A 19,113-nucleotide genomic window follows, 5' to 3' on the forward strand; every position below is an offset into this window, starting at 1 on the left:
GAAGAAGCGCAGTTGATTCGCCGCATGTCCTCTTTCGACAAAGTGCTGGGCTACAGGCGAGTCAATCTCAGAAATACTCAAATTTCGACGCAGGGCCACGTTGATATTGGACCTATGTTCTACTATTCTTTCCTTGACCGGCCGTGTGGTTTCACCCACATATAATTTGCCACAAGGGCATTTAATCCCATATACAACATATGGTGTAACACATGTAGCATAATGTGAAAATTTAATCTCATGACCTTTCATAGGGTGATTAAAGGTTTTACCCTTCATCACCAGCTGGCAACATGAACAGCTAAGGCAAGGAAATGTCCCCTTGCGAATAGGGGCAAGGACTGTCTGGAGATTAACTCGACCTGAGCCGATATCAGCTTTGATAAGGTGGTCTCTGATCGATTGTGCCCTTTTGTAGGCAACCATGGGTGGATTTTTAAATAATGGCACCTCGGTCCTCATGGATCTTAAAATTGGCCAATGCCGTTTGATCACTGAAGTTATTTGTGGAGATATAATGTTGAAGGATGTGGCAAGGATCATCCGATCCACCTCCCTATCAGACCCAGTTTCACGTACCCGTAGCAATTCTGACCGTTCACGGTCCAGAATTTGCTTTTTAGTACGTTCCACCAAGTTTTTAGGATAATTTCTTTTCATAAACCTAGATGCCATACCTGACATGCGCCGTGTAATTTGTGTTTGATCACTCACAATACGTCGGACACGCATGAACTGGGACTTGGGTAACGATTCACGTAAACTCTTTGGGTGAAAGCTTCTAAAGTCGAGTAACGTGTTTCGGTCTGTTGGTTTAGTGTAGAGGTCGAAAGACAACAATCGTCCCGACCTACACACATTCACATCCAAAAATGCAATTCTTTCTTTTTCAACATTACATGTAAACTTCAGTGATGGTGATGCCACCTGTAATTCATTATAAAAAAGCTCGAAGGAGGGCCTGGGTCCAGACCAGATCAAGAATATGTCATCAATATAACGGCGCCATATACAGGCGTGATGTTTAAATAAATCGTTCTGGTAGACCCAGTCCTCCTCGAACCTTTCGACAAAGATATTAGCGTAAACAGGTGCGACATTAGACCCCATAGAGGAACCCCTAAGCTGTAAATAAAAAGTATCCTGAAAAAGGAAAAAATTCCTCTCAAGGACCAATTCGAGCAATGACATAATGAAATTAATCTGTACATTAGCAATCATTTCATCTCTCAATAAAGACTGCCTAACAGCTTCCTTCCCCTCCATGTGTGGGATGCAAGTATACAATGATTCTATGTCAAGTGTGACCAAAAAACAGTCATCATGAGGCAAAACCAACTCACTAAGTTGTCTAATAAAATCTGATGTATCCCTAAGGTATGATTTTTGGTTTAACATATATTTTCTCAAGACCTTATCGAGAAATATAGCTGTATGGCTTAAGATTGAATCACAACCTGCTACAATGGGGCGACCTGGTGGCTTTTCTAGTCTTTTGTGGATCTTTGGGAGGCAGTAAATAACAGGGATGATTGGTTTATCATTATAGAGATAATTATATAGTTTTTGGTCAATAATACTGCCCTCCAAGGCATCATCCAAAACTACCTTCAGTTCCTTAAGAAATTTAAAAGTGGGATTAACATCTAGTTTTTTATAGACTCTATCATCAGATAATTGCCTCAGGATTTCAGAAATGTAGTCACACCTATTCATAACGACAACCGCTCCCCCCTTATCTGCTGGTTTGATCAAAATAGACTGGTTTCCTTTTAATTCATACAAAGCATTCTTTTCAGCTATGCTTAAATTATGTTGCATAAATGGGAAACTACCCCTCCTGAAGTCTCTCTCGAGCCTCACCATATCTTGTTTGACCAGCCTAATATAAGCTTCTACTCGTTCATCACTTTGTGGTGGTTTATTACCTGTAGGCAAGAAAAGGTTTAAATCTTTGGCATTATATAGCGTCTGATTTGATTCTACCCTTGGTAAGGCCATAGGTTTTGAGAAGAAAGTTTTCCATCTAAGCTGGTCAAAGAATTTTTCAAGTTCAATATCCAAATTAAAGAAATTGGGTGAAGCAGTAGGACTAAACGAGAGGCCCTTAGACAACACAGAGATTTCATCATTGGAAAGGGTGTAGTCAGAGATATTGATCACAGGGGATAACTGTAAGTCCAATCCGGATACTCCATCTGTCACATGCGGTCCCTGAAATAGTAGTCCCTCTTCGGAATTTGCTTGGGTGTGGGTTTCTTCTTCGGAATTTTGGGAGGCACCTGTCCTGGTACCCCTAAAAAAGAGGGATCCGAGGCAGATGATCCAGAAGAAGGTGTAGGTGAGTTTGGAACACTTGGTACCGGTTTTGGATGTCTTTTTCTTGATTTCGGGTGGCGTCTCCCACCTCCTGGTGTATGTGGGTGGCCTTTTTGTTGCCATTTATATACGTAACCTGATGTATAGTCTCGACAGTCCCTTTGGAATTTTTCTCTTTTAGTTTGCAATACTTCCTTCCTATATTTCAAGAGATTCTCCTCTAGAGAGGCTATTTGAGCGTCAAATGACTCCTTGGGAACTTGGCTAGATAGTTTCTTACGCAGGTCAGCTGCGTCAGCTTTAAATCCTGGCAATTTTTTATATATCCACTCCACATATAATAATAGGATATCAAAAGATGATTTATTCAAGATACCTTCAAACCGGCATAAAAACTCACTGTCATCTGTAAAGATGTTGGGACGTATGTGTGACCTCACACCTCTTGGGATTTTCAAATTCTTGTAATATTCTGCCAAAGTCTGACCGTGTAATTCAAGATCTATAATGTACTTCTCGATTTTTTCTAACTCTTTTAGATCAACTGTAGAGTTGTCATAATCACCCAAAATTCTACAACATCCCTCCACATTGCTCAAAATCCTTTTGATGTCTTCATCTACATAGGAAAAAATAGCTGTACCAGCTGATTGTGCTGATTCCTCCGTAAGAGGAGTTAGATCATTAGATGACATGAGAAACAGAGAAGATAACCAACCTAAAAGGGGTTATGAAAACTTTTTTTGAAAAAATCTTCCCAGTGGAATAACCAGTAATATTATAATTGGGATGATGTCTTTTTTTGTAGGAGAAAGACTGAAAAAACCTTTTGTCCTTTTTGATGTGATCCACCTCACTTCAAAACAACTCACTTTATTTGTAGAAAGGACTATGGTATAAACATAAAGCACAAAATCTTGTAGGTCTTGTGGTACAAAAATATCCAAAATCTTTATTGACACAGTTACAAAATTCTTAAAAAGGAGGTCTCTGCAGGATGCTCCTCATTTGCATGAATAATCACAGGAAATTTCAGTAATTTGTAAAAAAGGCTTTCAGCAAGAAATCAATTGGCAACGACACGCTCGTTTCGGGCATATAATGCCCTTCATCAGGCCACTGTATAAGCACTTTCTACAAAAGAGATCAAAAAAAATTCCCATTAAGAAACATTAATATAATGTATTGAATAAACGAGTACCGACACCCTACAGAAGAGGTTCCAAAAAGGTGAAGGCGGAGTGTGTTCTACACAAGGCCCTAAGCAGGGTCCTCCACACTACGTCCCAGAAAATATAGTGTCCAATCCCAAAGGAAGATCATAGAAGGGTAGACATATAAAGACATCAGTCCAGGTGTAGAGAACAGTGTGGCAAGAACAACATGAGGCAGTAAATATCGGCTCAATAGCCACACTGTCAAGGATGAAATGTAGAGTATATAATATAGTCAAGACCAAATGGGGCCCACACCATAAAAAATAGCAACAACCACATGGGGCCTGTAAATATTGGTCCCCGTTGCTATACTAAAAGAGAAAGAGGCACCTATGTATATAAAGAAAAAGGCACCTAAAAGTATAAAGAAATCAATAATATACATGTACACCAACCTATATATCCTGTAGGCAATACATGGCAGGAGCAAAGGGTATGACAGAAACTAGGTCTGACCAAGCAGACACATATTACACCTGGCAAAAAATATATAGAGAGTATAAACATATATAGAGGAACAGTCCGCACTCAGAGACACTGCACAATGAATATGACCAACAGCATCAATATATTGCATAAACTACATCAATTATAGGTACAGTGAGATGGCAACTGGTTAAAGTCTCTATAAAGCCTGACCATAATATGTTGAATGTGTTACAGTACTAGAGACAGTGAAGGGTCCACATGACTAACACATAGGTCGATTATGATGCCACATATAGTACCCAACATCACTAACATATAGTCCTGTCACTGCACCAAAACGAATTGATTCCTATAAAAATAGACCAAGTCTATATACACATAAGAGTCCCAGCACATAATAAAGAAAGGGATCTACAAAATATGAGACCAATACATATATGCATAGATACTTACAATCCTGATGGCAGGTGTAAAGATCACCAAGCAGCTATAGACAGGAGTGCAACTGTGTAATGGCGACTAAGCCACTTAAATACAACTACTCAGCGTCCCTGGAGCACCAGGGCGCATGACAGGAAATCATGCAGCCAATAGCAATTGGCAGCCTCAGAGGACGCAACCAGTCCGGCACTATGCGTCCAGCGTGTGCTCGTAACCACGCTGGAGCGCAAACCGGAAGTTGTAGGCGAGGACTTCCGCCCCTGCGAACCAATTGGAGGAAGGCTGGCTGGGCACCAGGAAGTGCTCGGCTTGTATATAACCAAGCCGGAACGCACGAGTCTACATCACTGAACACAGGCCAATTGGGAATGGTGGGGGGCGTTCCCTATGCAAATAACGCCTTGATGGTGCACACCAAATATGTTACACCTCGTCTATGGCTATAGTGGAGTCCCCAAATACTATGAATTTCACAGCCCCATAAAAAAGGGAGTCTAAAAAACATCCCCCATAACGCAAATATGTGCAACTACATATATATGGATAACAGACTCTGTCACTATTTGACACTGATGGTCAATCCAAAGCATAGCTAAGCATCACAATGGAAAAATGGTCACCTCTTAAAGGGGAACATACCATAAGTTGTATTTAAGTGGCTTAGTCGCCATTACACAGTTGCACTCCTGTCTATAGCTGCTTGGTGATCTTTACACCTGCCATCAGGATTGTAAGTATCTATGCATATATGTATTGGTCTCATATTTTGTAGATCCCTTTCTTTATTATGTGCTGGGACTCTTATGTGTATATAGACTTGGTCTATTTTTATAGGAATCAATTCGTTTTGGTGCAGTGACAGGACTATATGTTAGTGATGTTGGGTACTATATGTGGCATCATAATCGACCTATGTGTTAGTCATGTGGACCCTTCACTGTCTCTAGTACTGTAACACATTCAACATATTATGGTCAGGCTTTATAGAGACTTTAACCAGTTGCCATCTCACTGTACCTATAATTGATGTAGTTTATGCAATATATTGATGCTGTTGGTCATATTCATTGTGCAGTGTCTCTGAGTGCGGACTGTTCCTCTATATATGTTTATACTCTCTATATATTTTTTGCCAGGTGTAATATGTGTCTGCTTGGTCAGACCTAGTTTCTGTCATACCCTTTGCTCCTGCCATGTATTGCCTACAGGATATATAGGTTGGTGTATATGTATATTATTGATTTCTTTATACTTTTAGGTGCCTTTTTCTTTATATACATAGGTGCCTCTTTCTCTTTTAGTATAGCAACGGGGACCAATATTTACAGGCCCCATGTGGTTGTTGCTATTTTTTATGGTGTGGGCCCCATTTGGTCTTGACTATATTATATACTCTACATTTCATCCTTGACAGTGTGGCTATTGAGCCGATATTTACTGCCTCATGTTGTTCTTGCCACACTGTTCTCTACACCTGGACTGATGTCTTTATATGTCTACCCTTCTATGATCTTCCTTTGGGATTGGACACTATATTTTCTGGGACGTAGTGTGGAGGACCCTGCTTAGGGCCTTGTGTAGAACACACTCCGCCTTCACCTTTTTGGAACCTCCTCTGTAGGGTGTCGGTACTCGTTTATTCAATACATTATATTAATGTTTCTTAATGGGAATTTTTTTTGATCTCTTTTGTAGAAAGTGCTTATACAGTGGCCTGATGAAGGGCATTATATGCCCGAAACGAGCGTGTCGTTGCCAATTGATTTCTTGCTGAAAGCCTTTTTTACAAATTACTGAAATTTCCTGTGATTATTCATGCAAATGAGGAGCATCCTGCAGAGACCTCCTTTTTAAGAATTTTGTAACTGTGTCAATAAAGATTTTGGATATTTTTGTACCACAAGACCTACAAGATTTTGTGCTTTATGTTTATACCATAGTCCTTTCTACAAATAAAGTGAGCAATACTATTCCCCCTTCAAGCCACCATTGACACTGGGGACAGGTGTCATTTGGCTTCCAGCTATTGCTGGTGGACGGATTTCACTGTTTTTATTGTAATTTAGGCTCGATATTTTGACGGCGCCCAAATTACTGTCTGAGCTCCACTATAGCTGTAATTCACGTTTTGGTCTATGGCTCGAGAGCAGGGAACTGATGATTTGTTTCCGGGCATATGGGTTTTCCTGGTTTTCATTGTGCAGCAAGGCTCTGTATGGTGGTGTGAATTAGGATTTCTGTCTTCTCTGGCTCTCTGCTAACCATCATTTTCCACAACCTCTCTCCTATCAAGCATCTCTCTCTCTCTCTCTGCCACATTTTGCCTATCCACCAGTCCTCTCCTCCGCCTCCTCTCTCCTATCAAGCATCTCTCTCTCTGCCACATGTTGCCTATCCACCAGTCCTCTCCTCCACCTCCTCTCTCCTATCAAGCATCTCTCTCTCTCTCTCTGCCACATGTTGCCTATCCACCAGTCCTCTCCTCCACCTCCTCTCTCCTATCAAGCATCTCTCTCTCTGCCACATGTTGCCTATTCACCAGTCCTCTCCTACACCTCCTCTCTCCTATCAAGCATCTCTCTCTCTCTGCCACATTTTGCCTGTCCACCAGTCCTCTCCTCTGCCTCCTCTCTCCTATCAGGCATCTCTCTCTCTCTCTCTGCCACATGTTGCCTATCCACCAGACCTCTCCTCCACCTCCTCTCTCCTATCAAGCATCTCTCTCTCTGCCACATGTTGCCTATCCACCAGACCTCTCCTCCACCTCCTCTCTCCTATCAAGCATCTCTCTCTCTGCCACATGTTGCCTATCCACCAGACCTCTCCTCCACCTCCTCTCTCCTATCAAGCATCTCTCTCTCTGCCACATTTTGCCTATCCACCAGTCCTCTCCTCCGCCTCCTCTCTCCTATCAAGCATCTCTCTCTCTCTCTCTGCCACATTTTGCCTGTCCACCAGTCCTCTCCTCCGCCTCCTCTCTCCTATCAGGCATCTCTCTCTCTCTCTGCCACATGTTGCCTATCCACCAGACCTCTCCTCCACCTCCTCTCTCCTATCAAGCATCTCTCTCTCTCTCTGCCACATTTTGCCTATCCACCAGACCTCTCCTCCACCTCCTCTCTCCTATCAAACATCTCTCTCTCTCTGCCACATGTTGCCTATCCACCAGTCCTCTCCTCCACCTCCTCTCTCCTATCAAGCATCTCTCTCTCTGCCACATCCTGCCTATCCACCAGTCCTCTCCTCCACCTCCTCTCTCCTATCAAGCATCTCTCTCTCTGCCACATCCTGCCTATCCACCAGTCCTCTCCTACACCTCCTCTCTCCTATCAAGCATCTCTCTCTCTGCCACATGTTGCCTATCCACCAGTCCTCTCCTCCACCTCCTCTCTCCTATCAAGCATCTCTCTCTCTGCCACATGTTGCCTATCCACCAGACCTCTCCTCCACCTCCTCTCTCCTATCAAGCATCTCTCTCTCTCTCTCTGCCACATGTTGCCTATCCACCAAACCTCTCCTCCACCTCCTCTCTCCTATCAAGCATCTCTCTCTCTCTCTGCCACATTTTGCCTATCCACCAGTCCTCTCCTCCACCTCCTCTCTCCTATCAAGCATCTCTCTCTCTCTCTCTGCCGCGTGTTGCCTATCCACCAGTCCTCTCCTCCACCTCCTCTCTCCTATCAAGCATCTCTCTCTCTGCCACATTTTGCCTATCCACCAGTCCTCTCCTCCACCTCCTCTCTCCTATCAAGCATCTCTCTCTCTGCCACATGTTGCCTATCCACCAGTCCTCTCCTCCACCTCCTCTCTCCTATCAAGCATCTCTCTCTCTGTCACATGTTGCCTATCCACCAGTCCTCTCCTCCACCTCCTCTCTCCTATCAAACATCTCTCTCTCTCTGCCACATGTTGCCTATCCACCAGTCCTCTCCTCCACCTCCTCTCTCCTATCAAGCATCTCTCTCTCTCTCTGCCACATGTTGCCTTTCCACCAGTCCTCTCCTCCACCTCCTCTCTCCTATCAAGCATCTCTCTCTCTGTCACATGTTGACTATCCACCAGTCCTCTCCTCCACCTCCTCTCTCCTATCAAGCATCTCTCTCTCTGCCACATGTTGCCTATCCACCAGTCCTCTCCTCCACCTCCTCTCTCCTATCAAGCATCTCTCTCTCTCTCTCTGTCACATGTTGCCTATCCACCAGTCCTCTCCTCCACCTCCTCTCTCCTATCAAGCATCTCTCTCTCTGCCACATGTTGCCTATCCACCAGTCCTCTCCTCCACCTCCTCTCTCCTATCAAGCATCTCTCTCTCTGCCACATGTTACCTATCCACCAGTCCTCTCCTCCACCTCCTCTCTCCTATCAAGCATCTCTCTCTCTGCCACATGTTGCCTATCCACCAGTCCTCTCCTCCACCTCCTCTCTCCTATCAAGCATCTCTCTCTCTGCCACATGTTACCTATCCACCAGTCCTCTCCTCCACCTCCTCTCTCCTATCAAACATCTCTCTCTCTGCCACATGTTGCCTATCCACCAGTCCTCTCCTCCACCTCCTCTCTCCTATCAAGCATCTCTCTCTCTGCCACATGTTACCTATCCACCAGTCCTCTCCTCCACCTCCTCTCTCCTATCAAGCATCTCTCTCTCTGCCACATGTTGCCTATCCACCAGTCCTCTCCTCCACCTCCTCTCTCCTATCAAGCATCTCTCTCTCTGCCACATGTTACCTATCCACCAGTCCTCTCCTCCACCTCCTCTCTCCTATCAAGCATCTCTCTCTCTGCCACATGTTGCCTATCCACCAGTCCTCTCCTCCACCTCCTCTCTCCTATCAAGCATCTCTCTCTCTGCCACATGTTGCCTATCCACCAGACCTCTCCTCCACCTCCTCTCTCCTATCAAGCATCTCTCTCTCTGCCACATGTTGCCTATCCACCAGTCCTCTCCTCCACCTCCTCTCTCCTATCAAGCATCTCTCTCTCTGCCACATGTTGCCTATCCACCAGTCCTCTCCTCCACCTCCTCTCTCCTATCAAGCATCTCTCTCTCTCTCTGCCACATGTTGCCTATCCACCAGTCCTCTCCTCCACCTCCTCTCTCCTATCAAGCATCTCTCTCTCTGCCACATGTTGCCTATCCACCAGACCTCTCCTCCACCTCCTCTCTCCTATCAAGCATCTCTCTCTCTGCCACATGTTGCCTATCCACCAGTCCTCTCCTCCACCTCCTCTCTCCTATCAAGCATCTCTCTCTCTGCCACATGTTGCCTATCCACCAGTCCTCTCCTCCACCTCCTCTCTCCTATCAAGCATCTCTCTCTCTCTCTCAGCCACATGTTGCCTATCCACCAGTCCTCCCCTCCACCTCCTCTCTCCTATCAAGCATCTCTCTCTCTGCCACATGTTGCCTATCCACCAGACCTCTCCTCCACCTCCTCTCTCCTATCAAGCATCTCTCTCTCTCTCTCTCTCTCTGCCACATGTTGCCTATCCACCAGTCCTCTCCTCCACCTCCTCTCTCCTATCAAGCATCTCTCTCTCTGCCACATGTTGCCTATCCACCAGTCCTCTCCTCCACCTCCTCTCTCCTATCAAGCATCTCTCTCTCTGCCACATGTTGCCTATCCACCAGTCCTCTCCTCCACCTCCTCTCTCCTATCAAGCATCTCTCTCTCTGCCACATGTTACCTATCCACCAGTCCTCTCCTCCACCTCCTCTCTCCTATCAAGCATCTCTCTCTCTGCCACATGTTGCCTATCCACCAGACCTCTCCTCCACCTCCTCTTTCCTATCAAGCATCTCTCTCTCTCTCTCTCTCGCTCTCGCTCTGCCACATGTTGCCTATCCACCAGTCCTCTCCTCCACCTCCTCTCTCCTATCAAGCATCTCTCTCTCTGCCACATGTTGCCTATCCACCAGACCTCTCCTCCACCTCCTCTCTCCTATCAAGCATCTCTCTCTCTGCCACATGTTGCCTATCCACCAGTCCTCTCCTCCACCTCCTCTCTCCTATCAAGCATCTCTCTCTCTGCCACATGTTGCCTATCCACCAGTCCTCTCCTCCACCTCCTCTCTCCTATCAAGCATCTCTCTCTCTCTGCCACATGTTGCCTATCCACCAGTCCTCTCCTCCACCTCCTCTCTCCTATCAAGCATCTCTCTCTCTCTCAGCCACATGTTGCCTATCCACCAGTCCTCTCCTCCACCTCCTCTCTCCTATCAAGCATCTCTCTCTCTGCCACATGTTGCCTATCCACCAGTCCTCTCCTCCACCTCCTCTCTCCTATCAAGCATCTCTCTCTCTGCCACATGTTGTCTATCCACCAGTCCTCTCCTCCACCTCCTCTCTCCTATCAAGCATCTCTCTCTGCCACATGTTGCCTATCCACCAGTCCTCTCCTCCACCTCCTCTCAAGCATCTCTCTCTCTCTCTCTCTGCCACATGTTGCCTATCCACCAGTCCTCTCCTCCGCCTCCTCTCTCCTATCAAGCATCTCTCTCTCTCTCTCTGCCACATGTTGCCTATCCACCAGTCCTCTCCTCCACCTCCTCTCTCCTATCAAGCATCTCTCTCTCTCTCTGCCACATGTTGCCTATCCACCAGACCTCTCCTTCGCCTCCTCTCTCCTATCAAGCATCTCTCTCTCTCTCTGCCACATGTTGCCTATCCACCAGTCCTCTCCTCCACCTCCTCTCTCCTATCAAGCATCTCTCTCTCTCTCTGCCACATGTTGCCTATCCACCAGACCTCTCCTCCACCTCCTCTCTCCTATCAAGCATCTCTCTCTCTCTGGCACATGTTGCCTATCCACCAGACCTCTCCTCCACCTCCTCTCTCCTATCAAGCATCTCTCTCTCTCTCTGCCACATGTTGACTATCCACCAGTCCTCTCCTCCACCTCCTCTCTCCTATCAAGCATCTCTCTCTGCCACATGTTGCCTATCCACCAGTCCTCTCCTCCACCTCCTCTCAAGCATCTCTCTCTCTCTCTCTGCCACATGTTGCCTATCCACCAGACCTCTCCTCCACCTCCTCTCTCCTATCAAGCATCTCTCTCTCTCTCTGCCACATGTTGCCTATCCACCAGTCCTCTCCTCCACCTCCTTTCTCCTATCAAGCATCTCTCTCTCTCTGCCACATGTTGCCTATCCACCAGACCTCTCCTCCGCCTCCTCTCTCCTATCAAGCATCTCTCTCTCTCTGCCACATGTTGCCTATCCACCAGTCCTCTCCTCCACCTCCTCTCTCCTATCAAACATCTCTCTCTCTCTGCCACATGTTGCCTATCCACCAGTCCTCTCCTCCACCTCCTCTCTCCTATCAAGCATCTCTCTCTCTCTCTGCCACATGTTGCCTTTCCACCAGTCCTCTCCTCCACCTCCTCTCTCCTATCAAGCATCTCTCTCTCTGTCACATGTTGACTATCCACCAGTCCTCTCCTCCACCTCCTCTCTCCTATCAAGCATCTCTCTCTCTGCCACATGTTGCCTATCCACCAGTCCTCTCCTCCACCTCCTCTCTCCTATCAAGCATCTCTCTCTCTCTCTCTGTCACATGTTGCCTATCCACCAGTCCTCTCCTCCACCTCCTCTCTCCTATCAAGCATCTCTCTCTCTGCCACATGTTGCCTATCCACCAGTCCTCTCCTCCACCTCCTCTCTCCTATCAAGCATCTCTCTCTCTGCCACATGTTACCTATCCACCAGTCCTCTCCTCCACCTCCTCTCTCCTATCAAGCATCTCTCTCTCTGCCACATGTTGCCTATCCACCAGTCCTCTCCTCCACCTCCTCTCTCCTATCAAGCATCTCTCTCTCTGCCACATGTTACCTATCCACCAGTCCTCTCCTCCACCTCCTCTCTCCTATCAAGCATCTCTCTCTCTGCCACATGTTGCCTATCCACCAGTCCTCTCCTCCACCTCCTCTCTCCTATCAAGCATCTCTCTCTCTGCCACATGTTACCTATCCACCAGTCCTCTCCTCCACCTCCTCTCTCCTATCAAGCATCTCTCTCTCTGCCACATGTTGCCTATCCACCAGTCCTCTCCTCCACCTCCTCTCTCCTATCAAGCATCTCTCTCTCTGCCACATGTTACCTATCCACCAGTCCTCTCCTCCACCTCCTCTCTCCTATCAAGCATCTCTCTCTCTGCCACATGTTGCCTATCCACCAGTCCTCTCCTCCACCTCCTCTCTCCTATCAAGCATCTCTCTCTCTGCCACATGTTGCCTATCCACCAGACCTCTCCTCCACCTCCTCTCTCCTATCAAGCATCTCTCTCTCTGCCACATGTTGCCTATCCACCAGTCCTCTCCTCCACCTCCTCTCTCCTATCAAGCATCTCTCTCTCTGCCACATGTTGCCTATCCACCAGTCCTCTCCTCCACCTCCTCTCTCCTATCAAGCATCTCTCTCTCTCTCTGCCACATGTTGCCTATCCACCAGTCCTCTCCTCCACCTCCTCTCTCCTATCAAGCATCTCTCTCTCTGCCACATGTTGCCTATCCACCAGACCTCTCCTCCACCTCCTCTCTCCTATCAAGCATCTCTCTCTCTGCCACATGTTGCCTATCCACCAGTCCTCTCCTCCACCTCCTCTCTCCTATCAAGCATCTCTCTCTCTGCCACATGTTGCCTATCCACCAGTCCTCTCCTCCACCTCCTCTCTCCTATCAAGCATCTCTCTCTCTCTCTCTCAGCCACATGTTGCCTATCCACCAGTCCTCTCCTCCACCTCCTCTCTCCTATCAAGCATCTCTCTCTCTGCCACATGTTGCCTATCCACCAGACCTCTCCTCCACCTCCTCTCTCCTATCAAGCATCTCTCTCTCTCTCTCTCTGCCACATGTTGCCTATCCACCAGTCCTCTCCTCCACCTCCTCTCTCCTATCAAGCATCTCTCTCTCTGCCACATGTTGCCTATCCACCAGTCCTCTCCTCCACCTCCTCTCTCCTATCAAGCATCTCTCTCTCTGCCACATGTTACCTATCCACCAGTCCTCTCCTCCACCTCCTCTCTCCTATCAAGCATCTCTCTCTCTGCCACATGTTGCCTATCCACCAGTCCTCTCCTCCACCTCCTCTCTCCTATCAAGCATCTCTCTCTCTGCCACATGTTGCCTATCCACCAGTCCTCTCCTCCACCTCCTCTCTCCTATCAAGCATCTCTCTCTCTGCCACATGTTACCTATCCACCAGTCCTCTCCTCCACCTCCTCTCTCCTATCAAGCATCTCTCTCTCTGCCACATGTTGCCTATCCACCAGACCTCTCCTCCACCTCCTCTCTCCTATCAAGCATCTCTCTCTCTCTCTCTCTCGCTCTCGCTCTGCCACATGTTGCCTATCCACCAGTCCTCTCCTCCACCTCCTCTCTCCTATCAAGCATCTCTCTCTCTGCCACATGTTGCCTATCCACCAGACCTCTCCTCCACCTCCTCTCTCCTATCAAGCATCTCTCTCTCTGCCACATGTTGCCTATCCACCAGTCCTCTCCTCCACCTCCTTTCTCCTATCAAGCATCTCTCTCTCTGCCACATGTTGCCTATCCACCAGTCCTCTCCTCCACCTCCTCTCTCCTATCAAGCATCTCTCTCTCTCTGCCACATGTTGCCTATCCACCAGTCCTCTCCTCCACCTCCTCTCTCCTATCAAGCATCTCTCTCTCTCTCAGCCACATGTTGCCTATCCACCAGTCCTCTCCTCCACCTCCTCTCTCCTATCAAGCATCTCTCTCTCTGCCACATGTTGCCTATCCACCAGTCCTCTCCTCCACCTCCTCTCTCCTATCAAGCATCTCTCTCTCTGCCACATGTTGTCTATCCACCAGTCCTCTCCTCCACCTCCTCTCTCCTATCAAGCATCTCTCTCTGCCACATGTTGCCTATCCACCAGTCCTCTCCTCCACCTCCTCTCAAGCATCTCTCTCTCTCTCTCTCTGCCACATGTTGCCTATCCACCAGTCCTCTCCTCCGCCTCCTCTCTCCTATCAAGCATCTCTCTCTCTCTCTCTGCCACATGTTGCCTATCCACCAGTCCTCTCCTCCACCTCCTCTCTCCTATCAAGCATCTCTCTCTCTCTCTGCCACATGTTGCCTATCCACCAGACCTCTCCTCCGCCTCCTCTCTCCTATCAAGCATCTCTCTCTCTCTCTGCCACATGTTGCCTATCCACCAGTCCTCTCCTCCACCTCCTCTCTCCTATCAAGCATCTCTCTCTCTCTCTGCCACATGTTGCCTATCCACCAGACCTCTCCTCCACCTCCTCTCTCCTATCAAGCATCTCTCTCTCTCTGGCACATGTTGCCTATCCACCAGACCTCTCCTCCACCTCCTCTCTCCTATCAAGCATCTCTCTCTCTCTCTGCCACATGTTGACTATCCACCAGTCCTCTCCTCCACCTCCTCTCTCCTATCAAGCATCTCTCTCTGCCACATGTTGCCTATCCACCAGTCCTCTCCTCCACCTCCTCTCAAGCATCTCTCTCTCTCTCTCTGCCACATGTTGCCTATCCACCAGACCTCTCCTCCACCTCCTCTCTCCTATCAAGCATCTCTCTCTCTGCCACATGTTGCCTATCCACCAGACCTCTCCTCCACCTCCTCTCTCCTATCAAGCATCTCTCTCTCTCTCTGCCACATGTTGCCTATCCACCAGTCCTCTCCTCCACCTCCTCTCTCCTATCAAGCATCTCTCTCTCTCTGCCACATGTTGCCTATCCACCAGACCTCTCCTCCGCCTCCTCTCTCCTATCAAGCATCTCTCTCTCTCTGCCACATGTTGCCTATCCACCAGTCCTCTCCTCCACCTCCTCTCTCCTATCAAGCATCTCTCTCTCTCTCTGCCACATGTTGCCTATCCACCAGACCTCTCCTCCACCTCCTCTCTCCTATCAAGCATCTCTCTCTCTCTGCCACATGTTGCCTATCCACCAGACCTCTCCTCCACCTCCTCTCTCCTATCAAGCATCTCTCTCTCTCTCTCTGCCACATGTTGACTATCCACCAGTCCTCTCCTCCACCTCCTCTCTCCTATCAAGCATCTCTCTCTCTGCCACATGTTGTCTATCCACCAGTCCTCTCCTCCACCTCCTCTCTCCTATCAAGCATCTCTCTCTCTGCCACATGTTGTCTATCCACCAGTCCTCTCCTCCACCTCCTCTCTCCTATCAAGCATCTCTCTCTCTCTGCCACATGTTGCCTATCCACCAGTCCTCTCCTCCACCTCCTCTCTCCTATCAAGCATCTCTCTCTCTCTCTGCCACATGTTGCCTATCCACCAGACCTCTCCTCCACCTCCTCTCTCCTATCAAGCATCTCTCTCTCTCTGCCACATGTTGCCTATCCACCAGACCTCTCCTCCACCTCCTCTCTCCTATCAAGCATCTCTCTCTCTCTCTGCCACATGTTGACTATCCACCAGTCCTCTCCTCCACCTCCTCTCTCCTATCAAGCATCTCTCTCTCTGCCACATGTTGCCTATCCACCAGTCCTCTCCTCCACCTCCTCTCTCCTATCAAGCATCTCTCTCTCTCTGCCACATGTTGCCTATCCACCAGTCCTCTCCTCCACCTCCTCTCTCCTATCAAGCATCTCTCTCTCTGCCACATCCTGCCTATCCACCAGTCCTCTCCTCCACCTCCTCTCTCCTATCAAGCATCTCTCTCTCTCTGCCACATGTTGCCTATCCACCAGTCCTCTCCTCCACCTCCTCTCTCCTATCAAGCATCTCTCTCTCTCTCTCTCTCTCTCTGAATCTTTCTCTCTGCCACATCTTGCCCATCCATAAGTCCTCTCCTCCACCTCTTCTTTCCACCATTTCCACAACCTCTGTGCTAAGCCCACTCCTCTCCACCATTGTTCTGACTATAGAGGCCCATACACTCCGATTTTCGATCGATCGATAGCAAATCGATTGCCTGATCAATCGATTTGTTGCTGATTTCGATTGATTTCAATCGATCTGACATGCTGGAAAATTTAGGTCGATCTGAAGGGATTGCTTATCAATTTGCATGGGACGTAATGGAAATCTGATAGCAATACTGAAATCTATTGGAAATCTGTTCCTAGTAAAAAAAAATGTTCCTAAACACATCAGATAGATCAGAGAATCTACTGATGATCTATCTGCTGCTAATCTAACGAGTGTATGGCCACCTTATCTGTCAAATCTTACCAAAGTAAAACAAAAATAGGAGCACATAAAATGGGTATTGTTTTAGGGTATGAGTGAGGTATAAGGTCCGTACACACGCCGGACTTTAGGCAACGACGGGTCCGTCGTTGCCTCCCGCTGGGTGGGCGTGCCAGCGACAGTCCGGCGTGTGTACGCTCTGTCGTCAGACTGATACGGCTGTTTCTGAGCGATCCGCCGGGCGGATCGCTCAGAAACAGCCGTATCAGTCTGACGACAGAGCGTACACACACCGGACTGTCGCTGGCACGCCCACCCAGCGGGAGGCAACGACGGACCCGTCGTTGCCTAAAGTCCGGCGTGTGTACGGACCTATAGAGGTATACCTAGTGTGTGTACATATCCAGATTAAAGATCTTTTACGCTGCTTTCAATTTATAGCATGCTATGTGCAGCACTTTTCTCTGTGAATACATCCTCCACAGCAGAATGTGGCATTTCCTCTTCTGCCAAGGAGCTAAATTCTGGGATGAAATCCAACAGTTTATTAAAGTAGGTGTCCCTGACTGCTTGTTGGCTCAGTGCAACAGGAAGTGTGCCTCATCTACCAGTGTCCCCTGGTCACAGTGCCGGTAGAGTTTGTTCCCCCAGATTACATTTCCATTTTGTGGTCAGTCAGTCTGGAGGGGCAAATTATGTGTGGGTCTTCCTCTCGGGTTCTGGTTGTGTTTTTGTCATCTTTCAGGTACCCACCCAGGGCTCAGGGAATCTCTGCATCAGCCAATGGCTAATCTGTAGTGTATTTTAGCATTTTAAGTTTTTTGAGTTTCCACTGTTTACTTACAAACATATATGAAATGTTACAAATAAACATTTCAGCTTGCTGGAGTTCCACCTATACCACCACCTGGTAATATTGTGCTAGTGGAAGAGAGTGTTCCTTTACTGTTGCATTACCATTACATGACCCAAGTCCCCAGACTGATAACTAGTCCTTGTTGTTCTCTGTGGTACTAACTTATCTTTTTTTTAACATTACTTCATTGTTTTTTTTAATAATCCATACAAAACTACAATAAACTATTAACAAACCTACATCTTTCTGTTGCATGGTCCATTACAAATAAGGACAAAATACAATGATTTACTAAGATTTTTCACAGACATTCCCCTCATCAAGTGGCATAGCTAGAGATCATAGGGCCCCATAGCAAAACTTTCATGAGGCCCTCAGATGTAGGTACTCTTAAAGAGACTCTGTAAAAAAAATTCAGCCTTATTTCTTCATCCTATAAGTTCCTATACCTGTTTTAATGTGGTCTGGATTGCTGCAGCCTTTTCTAGTTGCACTGTCTCTGTAGTATATCTAATCTTCTTTTCTTTGTCATGCTTTGTCGACCCAGGGAGGAATGTGCTGCCTCTGCTGTGATAGGGAGAAGTTATGCACGCCTCCCTCTGCTCTCCTATGTGCTGTGTGTATGAGTCACAGGTAAGATCTCTGCTCACAGCCAGCGTGTCTGCAGGCTCAGGAGCTGTGACCTTGTGAACAGCTGTGAGTGCAGAAAGATTAGTTTAAAGCCCAGACAAGCAGCTAAGGCAATACTGGAAGTAACATTCCAGCAGTCAAGTCACGTTTGAGAGGAGCCACTGCAAACAGGCACCTGCTCTGATAATGTATTTCCTGTTTGGTGGCCATCTTTATTGTTTACAAAAACAATGACTAAAACAGTGATTTTATCACCAAGAAAGCAGCGGGAGCGGCGAAAATGTCACAGAGGGGGCTAGGAGAAGACAACAAACAGGCTGGTACGTTTATTTATGTAAGATTTTCATACAGATTCTCTTTAAGCAATGCCACCTGCCCCTACCCTATGTATATGAGTTAATTGGGCAATTTACATTCTCTGCAAGTAACACTGCACGTAGTTCATGGGCAGTGAGACAAAGTCAGTGGGTGGAGAAACAGCAGAGAGTTAATGGTGAATAAATTAGGTACCCACTGGGCCATCTATTCTCCAGGGCCCCATAGCAGCTGCTATGGCTATTGCTACACCCCTGCCCTCATCCATGATGAGACACTGTACAAGGGAAATATCATATGTTAGGTAAAGTGATGGCATAATCTAGGAATGTACAGATGCAGTTATGCAGCAGTCCCAAGTTTTCTTGTCACTATCCCCAGTTTCAAAGGCAAGTTAATACAGCAGGAGGTCTTTTTTCAATACAGTAATATCAACCCAATCCTCCACAGTAGAAGCCTTGTCATAAAAACTAACAGTCTGATTAGTTGTTGTTTTATACCCATTGACTGTCCAGTTTCCAAACCTGGCATGCAGCGTATATGAGATATTATTCATAACTATGCTGGGTTCCTTTTTTTTTTTTTCTCTTTCTCTGCCTGAAAGAGTTAAATACTAGGCATGTAACTGGCTGACTTAATCATGTCTCAGACAAGAAGTGACTACAGTGTGACTCTCACTGATAAGAAATTCCAACTATAAAACCCTTTCCTAGCAGAAAATGGCTTCCGAGAGGCGAGCTTGAAAGTGGTAAAAAGGGGAATTTCTTAT

The 19,113-nt window shown here is 47.2% G+C and overlaps 1 long non-coding RNA gene across 2 annotated transcripts in view; it reads left to right on the forward strand.

Moving 5' to 3' along the window:
- The window catches only part of LOC137542329 (uncharacterized), a 38,456-nt gene that overhangs the window by 9,019 nt on the left and 10,324 nt on the right, over nt 1-19,113 (forward strand). The window lies entirely within an intron of this gene.

This window comes from Hyperolius riggenbachi, chromosome 12 (genome assembly GCF_040937935.1).
Source record: "Hyperolius riggenbachi isolate aHypRig1 chromosome 12, aHypRig1.pri, whole genome shotgun sequence".
NCBI lineage: Eukaryota > Metazoa > Chordata > Amphibia > Anura > Hyperoliidae > Hyperolius > Hyperolius riggenbachi.